Source organism: Condylura cristata, unplaced genomic scaffold (assembly GCF_000260355.1).
Source record: "Condylura cristata isolate star-nosed mole 26May11 unplaced genomic scaffold, ConCri1.0 scaffold00015, whole genome shotgun sequence".
Lineage (NCBI taxonomy): Eukaryota > Metazoa > Chordata > Mammalia > Eulipotyphla > Talpidae > Condylura > Condylura cristata.
In genome coordinates, this window is record NW_004567116.1 from 21,646,487 (window position 1) to 21,654,725 (window position 8,239).

Here is an 8,239-nt window from a genome sequence, read left to right on the forward strand (position 1 = left end):
AATTTAAAATTCATTTAATTATTTTAATATCGTGAAAGTCACATTATCCATGGAAGTAAGGGTTAGAGTACTGACAAAAATATAATGGATAAGTACAGAATGAATAAAGAAATAATTCATATTGATTCTTGCTGAAAGTTGCACTAAGTTTTTAAGAGTTCAAATTAGGCCTCATCTAGTTTTACAAACCTACTCATTAGCACCTCTGTGTACGTCAGGCACTTGGTGGGTGTTGGGGTCCACATGGGAGGAGAGCCCTGTGCCCCCAGTAGCATTTGCACAAATGTTAAGTTATGTAAACATCAAGCTCACTTTGTTAATTGGTGTTAGATCTCGAGTATATCTGAGCATCAGTCACCCTACTGAGTGCTAACCTAAAGCATGATTGCTCTCTGGAGTTGGCTTAAAATTAGTAACGGTTTCAACAGGTGACTTTTTTTTTTTTAGCTCCATCTCCTTTTAAGATTATAACTATGATTTTTGAAGACTTTGCCGTAGTTTATTCTTTCTAAGTCTCCCTTTTAGACACCAAGGAAAACTTTCTAATAGATTATATCAAATTCTTTCTCTTAATCATTGGGGTAAGAGTATGATCTATGCTATATAGTGTTAAAGTTGCTTTCCTATGAAGGCTCTACATTTCTTTGAAAGTAAACTATTTTGGAGTTAAGTTAGGTTTACAGAGAAATGCAAAGTTAATCTAGAGTTTCTGTATATTTCTTACCAATTTTTCCCTGATATTAACATATTATCTATGTAGGCTTTTTATTTCTTTTTTAAAATAACTTTCAAATAATTGTTTCAATGAGAAAATAAGGGATTTGAGGCTAGAATATCTAGACTCACAGTAATAATTTTGCTGCAGGCACTTCAATAAGACTTTTTTTTTTTTTTTTCAGAAATAGTTTAAAGTCTATAGTTATAAAGCTAAGTATCTCTGGGCAAATCCAGCCTTGATTACATCTAGCTTTTGATCAAGAGGAATGGCCTTTGTTTTTTAATCCTCACCAAGACGATCATTGGCACAAGGCTTCTTAGCCATTTTTATCACATTTTCCACCCATTGTTGGGTAAACATATCATGAAATCATTCTAACAAAGCAGCTGACAATGTTTTGTTTCTTTTTTGTCTGATAGAATGTTAGTTCTAGCATTCCAACTATGTATAATGAAACTCATGTGTCTCATTTATTTATTTGACAAATATTTTTTCTGTCTACCTCATCAGGCACTGAGTTTGGCGCTGGGGAGACAGTGCCAGGGAGATAGACAAGTCCTTTCTGTCATGGAGCTTGAATTCCAATCGAAGGGATGGTCCATCAACAGACAGACAGACATATAAGTTCACATAGTATTAGTGCTATTGAGAAAAGGAAACAGAATCAGAGAAGACCAGTGTCTGGAGCCATTGGAGGCTTTGGATTTTATCTGGAGAGTGAGAAGCCATTATAAGATATGATATAATATTTTGTACAAAGGAATGATAGAGTGTGGTTAATTTGTTAGAGTACCTAATCTGGCTGCTGTATAACAGAGTATTGAAGGTTAAAAAAAATCTTGGGAAAGTTAGGAGGTTTAAAGCTTGAGTTTCTCTACAAAGTCGACTTCTAAACAAGGGCTTATATGTAGATAGTGTGTTTTAGGAAGGTACGTTAGGTCCAGGAGTTGAAGACTGGGGAGTGTTAGAAAGGAAAGAAGGCAAAGTTAATCCAAATGTGGAAAATTCTGATAACTGGGGCTCTTTTCCACCTGGGACCTCTAAGAGGCCAGGTAGGAATATATCTCTGTTTCAACTCCTGTCTCCTAATGGTTCACAAATCACCTATTGGGGTGTTAATTGACATATGTTGCCAAGATTGCACATGCAGCAGAATGAGGGATTGTTCCCACAAACATTCCACATTCCAAGAAGCAGGACAGTAACAAGAGTTCTGAAAGACAGTATGGGTTACTTATGTCAAGAGGTGACTGATTCAGAAGCTAGTACAGTGAGAGATTATCAGAGTTCACTTTTGGATGGCAGTCGTGACTTTCACAGGTTATTATCCAAATTGCTATGAAAACATGCAATGAAATAGAAATAGCTATAGTTTTATTTTGTTTGTTTTTTTGTAGTGAAACGGATTATTTTCATACCAATTGTGCCTATGATACTATTTCCATTTCATAGTCCTCGTCTTAGTTCCACCCACACAACTACCCACTTTGTAAGTGTTAAAGCTTACCATTTAAGGCAAGGAAATTGATGAAGATTTAATGATCTGCAAACAAGTCTCTTTCGCCTTGTATGTCTTCTGTGTTTAATATTTTTGATAGATTGTAGACACAAACAAAGGTGACGTAATGGGAACAAATTCAGGCCTGCTATACGTTTGGACTGGAAAATATGCTTTGATTCAGACAGATGTCTGAAAGTGCAGAAGACTTATGGGCAATTGAAAAAAATGCCTGTTAAAAAGTTAAAAACCAAAAGATTATCCCTCCATTGGTCATGGTTATTCAGGTTTCTTATATCATGCTAACTCAAGGCCAGAAATATAATTTTCATGGCATGAAATTCAACATTTTGAAAAATAATATGCATTGGGGTGTTTCTCAGGAAAAGAAAAACATCTGTAACTTGTAAAAAAATTCCTTGTGGATGTAGGTGCCTAACAGAATGGTTCTGGAGCATAGTCCAAAAAATGTTGCGAAAAGTCACAGTGAAAAGTCAAGTAGAAATAAATGTATTATGGCATCAGCGCTGCTGTGTCTATTCTGGGAATTGTCTCACCACTTCCCGATGGAAGCATGGTCTCTTTGGCCTCGAACTTGGTTCTACTTTTTTTTTTTTTTTCATTCTCTACTGTCTCTGTATACTGGTCATTTATGGTCATTTAAACTCAGTTAGGCAAAGTAACAATAACTAGCGCACTTTGATTACTGCTCCTGCTGCTGCTTCTACTAATTTCCACTTAACGTGTCCTCCTGTGTGCAAGCACTGTGCTAAGCCTTATATATACATGCACAATGACAAAGAACAAATCTTTGTCTTTCTCAGGAATCTTCCTTTCTCAGGAAGATGTTGTGAGGCTTATTTGCAGATATAGAGGAGAAAAGTCAACTAGTTTACCCTCAAGAAGCACTAAGTGAATGGCTAAGAATATGAATTTGAATACCTACTACCTTGATCTTAGTTTTTCTTTACTTGCTTTCCCTTTTCCCTGGGAAGAACCTTATCCCTTGCCCTGGGATGCTGGCTTCTGTGTCACCTGTGTCCCCTGACCTATTACTTCCAGTTGAATTTGATCAGGGGAGGGGAGGTACTGACCAAAAATTGGAAAATGGGAGAAAAGAGAGATTGGGCAATTAATCTCTTTGCTTCCAAGTTGTGGTTTTAATGGTGGCTGAGCCTCTTGATGCTTATCTCAACCCTATGTGCAACTTTCATCTGGTTTCAGGCTTCAGTCTCCCCTCTTGTGCCTTCAGGTCTAGAGGTGATAATGACTTTCTGTTGGGTATCCCCTGAATCCATCACGATGGATGATTTCATTCTCCGGTGGAATATAAATAGCCCAAACATTCTGTCCACATCTTCATTAAGCAAGGTTTTACCTTTTTAACATGCCCACCTCTCTGCTTGTTACAGCAAGTAATCTTGAATAAGGTATTTAACGGTTGCATGCCTCTTCACATATCTGCAAAAGGGGGTTGATGTCAGTGTTTATCATATGGGATTAATTACTGGAGAATTGAACCAATGAACATATATAAAGTACTTTGTGTATAACAAAAAATACTTCATAAGTAAATAAAGTTTTCATTTAATCATTCTAACAGCTCTAAATTAGGTATTATTTTCTTTATATTGATTATGGGGAAAGTAGGCCCTAGTGAAATTTAGATAACAAAAGTATGACTGAAAGACTAGGCCAGATTCAAAAGTTATTTTTCATTTTGTTGCATGAAGTAAGAGCTCCCATTAAGTTAAAGGGAGACAACAGTAAGAATAGTAGCAAGCAAAACATATACTGAAATACTCGTGTGATGATGGTTATGGAACATGTTCAACAGTCTTGTTTTCAAAGAAACCTATCTCCTCGAAGTGACGTTGGACAATAAAAAAGACATCTGTCAATGTTATTCCCAAGATGGCATGAAATATGACTTTTTAATTTTCCCACAAGGAGAGCTTGTTACATATATTTTTATTTTTGCAAACCAGTTGATTTTTCCTTTGATCTTAGGGGCTTTTCCTTTTAGAAGGCTTTTGTGTCTTCAGGCCTTGATTCTAATAAAGGCCTATTTCCACCTTCCTTTACTGGAGATATCTGAAATCCTATGATTAATAAAACAATGGTTATTCTCATTTTCCAAGGTAGGACTTTTGTACTCAAAGTAGGATGGAAAAGTGAAACTGGAAAGTCTAAGTTTCACATTAAACCTGCCTTTTAAAATCTGACTCTTGTGTGAGAGGAGACAAGGGAGACAATGAGTGTAATCCAACTGAATCTGTCTAAGAAGTGACATGGCATCTCCTGAAACTTCTTTTGAAGGAAGTAAATTCCTTTTGGCTTTCACAGCTTGGGGAGGTATTATCTTTCAGACTGAAAACAAAATGATGGGCCCCAGGCAAAGATAACCCAGTAAAATATGTATGACAGATCCTAGCCAACAGTCTCCTCTGAGGGAGCAAGATCAGAAGGGGGAGTATGGAGTAGCCGTGTCAGAAGGAAGATTGACCAGTGGTATCAAGCCTGAGGTGTCGAGGTGTCAGCGAGATGGCCAGATAAGCTGTCTTGCATTCATACATTCTCAAAACCACCTGGCAATCCACCCAGGGCCAAGAATGCCTTCCTGGGAGCTCTGAAATCCTGCACCACCCACCAAGGAAGCCAACAGGGCACTCCCCAGCTGTGTTTGGGCAGTAGGCATGCGGACCTCAGTCCCAGCTGCAGGCCCTGCATGGCCTGTTAATAAGCTCCAGCCCAGTGGGGGCTTGGTCTGGGAGCCCCAGGGAATGCTGTTGGAGACTATGACTCATGGATGTGAGAGCTTTTATGGAAGCCTATGAGTCCCTTGGAGAAGTTCCAGCATATGGTTGGAGCAAAAGCAAGTAAACAACAACAAAAAATTGAGTCTAGATTTATGGGTCAAGGTAACAGGAATGTTTGCCTTGCTGTCTCCCCAAGGCAGTGCAGCTGGCATTTGTGGCAACATGGATGGACCATCAGGGCATTATGTTTAGTGAAGTAAGTCAGACAAAGACAGATACTGTACACTGTCATGTGGAATCTTAAAAAAATAACTGGTAGAAGCAGAGACTGAGTTGGTGGCTGCCAGGGGCTGGAAGGTTGAAGAAATGAGCAATGTTGGTAAAAGGGTACAAAGTTCTAGTTATAAAGTGAATAATTTCTAGGAGTGATAAACTAAGTAACATTAACCATAGTTTAATTATATATTTGAAATATTATATATTTGAAAATCGCTAAGAGACTAGATCATAAATGTTTCCATCATAAAATAGAAAATGGTAATTATGTGACACGATGGAAGTATTAACTAAATGTACCATGATAATCATTTCATAATAATCAAATCCTCACATACACCTTAAACGTACACCGTATCATCTGTCAATTATACCTTAATAAAGTTTGTAAAAATAAAAAGAATAATTGTTCTATCCAGAGAGGCACAAAAGGCATATTTCTATAACTATCTATATCTATATAAAATATCCTAGGAAGAAAAGCAATTCACTTGTACCTGAATGTAATGGGAAGGATTAGATAGCATGAGAAGTAAAACATAATGTATTGATTTGCTAAGGCTTTGGATAGAGGTCATCACTCACCTGTCTCTTTGTATAAAGCCTACCCAATTCTCCAACCTATTTCTTTTTATGTCCCCAGCACACTTGACTGGTGTGAAATGGCATCTGTATGAGCACACATAGGCTAGTTGTGCTAAGAAACAATCTTCCCACCTCAGCAACAAGCACAGCAAAGTTTATTTCATGCTTACTTCATGGTCCAAGGAAAATTAGGGCAACAGATTTGAAAGCTCTATTTCCTTTAGCCTTAAAAATCAATGTGACCAGTCCTTCCTCCCCCCCAAATACAGGAGTTCTGTCTTCAGGAATAGTTGCAGTCAGTGGGATCTTCACCTTCACCATCATATCACCCAGCGGCAAGAGAGGAACTAGAGCAACGCCATTCATTGACTCTTGCCATGTAAACATGGCATAATTTATCCCATTCGTCCTTTATAAAGGATGATGATAAGGAATGAATTGTTAATTCCCATCCTTAGATTAGGAAATTGAGGCTTAAAATCACACAGCCATTAAAATGAACCTGGAATTCAGACCTCAATCTATTTAAATCCCGATTGCCACTTCTCTAGAGTATCTGACTATGTCTTATATAGAGAGAAGATAATTGAAAAAGGTAGAGGGAGAGTATCAGTTCAACTCACTTTCCCCTTAGAGTGAAGTCTAGAGAAAGAACTAGAAGATTTGGTCTATTCTTATGGATTGAACGCAGTGTGTCACCCTAGTCCCCTAACCCCTGCATTCTGAGTTTGCCAACACATACAAAAGACTACTTTTCCTCATTGACCTCGTGGTGCAATTCAGGGCTTGCCTGACCTTGCACAGAAGCCCCATTCATAAGCCATGTATAGTTTACTAGATTTTACTAAAATTTTGAATTATGCTTAGGGGATAGAAGAACATTTATATTGTTGAAAAGCAAAAACCTTCAAACTGTACATTATGTATCTCTGTCCCCAGACACATCTCTCTGCAAGATCAGGAATGTGTGCTGGGTGCTTGGCAAATACCTTTGGGTCATCTTCTGTTCTGACCCTGTCACCTTCTGTACATTGCCCCCTGCCTCCACCAAGCAGAATCATTCAGTTTGCTCCAATTTCAAATTCTGCTTTATTTTCATTTTCCGTGAATTCAAATCTATCTTGGTGCTCCCATTAAACAAACTTCACTTTCCTTAGAAGGTGGATGGTGGGAATCTTTCTGCTACCTTCCTTAGAGTCACTGCTGAAGTGACTGGTTCATTTCTGCAAGGAATTCGCAGCGCCTTGAACAATGCTGACGGTAACCCTAGCATCTTTTGCCTCTCCTGATGCCTGAATCAAACAGATACCCTGGAGATTAATTTGACTGAGTCTGGGTCTGGGTCTGTGTCTTTGGTTACCTCTGAGCTTGGCTGGGGTTTCTGGAACCCAGGGGACTGCTTTGGGCATCTGGGCTCCTTAAGGGCATTTGGCACCCCGTAAAAACTGCTTATTAAGGGAAACAGTAGGACTGCTTCCCCTTTAATAGTCTAGCCATGGGAAATTTAATTCACTTGGGGAGGTTGGCGGTGCAAGATGTAGACTTTGAGGTGGTGAGTTGGGCTTGTCTGGCAAGGCAGCAGTGAGGCTGGGGGATGGGGGCTTGGGGGAGTGCCGGTAGATGTGGCCCCTGGAGCTCTGAGGCCAAGTTCCTGGTGGTCAGGAAAGCCCAGTGAGTGCTCTATAAAAAATAATGACAGCATTTAAGCCATTCAAGGGTGCAGCTTTGAGCCGAAATTCCAGATTTTGCTTTTTTTCCCCCTTCACTCTTGAGGTTTGGCTCACCGCTTTTTCCCCTCTCTTGAGGTCCTGTTGACACATGAGTGTTATTAAGGCTTCCGGAGGGTGGGGTGAAGGGTGACCATGTCACAAAGGAAGACTAATTAGCTGGAACTCCCCCCTCCACCCCCTCCAGCTGGCCTGAATCTCCTTGGTTTTTAGTTCTTCCTAAAGGTTCTTGGCATTGGTGGCTTGCCCTTTCTTTTCAAAATAATTAAAACCAAAAGAATTCAAATTAGGTCCATTCTAGCTGTCAATGCTGTTTTGCCCTAGTTTGTGAGGTGGGCAGAAACAGGGTGTCATTGGGACATTTGGCTCCCTTCCTGGATAGGACCAGTAAACTTCTCCTGGAGAAGCAGTTCAAGGCTTCATTGCAACACCCCCTAGGGGTAGAATGGCAAATTCTGCTGTTGTTTGCTACTCTTCCACTTCTAAACTTGTGGCCGGAATTAATAATGGACTGAAGTTTTTTTTTTTTTTTTTTTTTTTTTTTCTAGCTGAACATGGGTAAAGAGTCATAATCCTTCTTAATAAAGAAGTCTTTGTAGATATCCATTGTGAACTCTCAAGGATAAACTCCTGTGAATGGAATGGCTGGGCTGAAGTTTTTTTTTTTTTTTTTTTT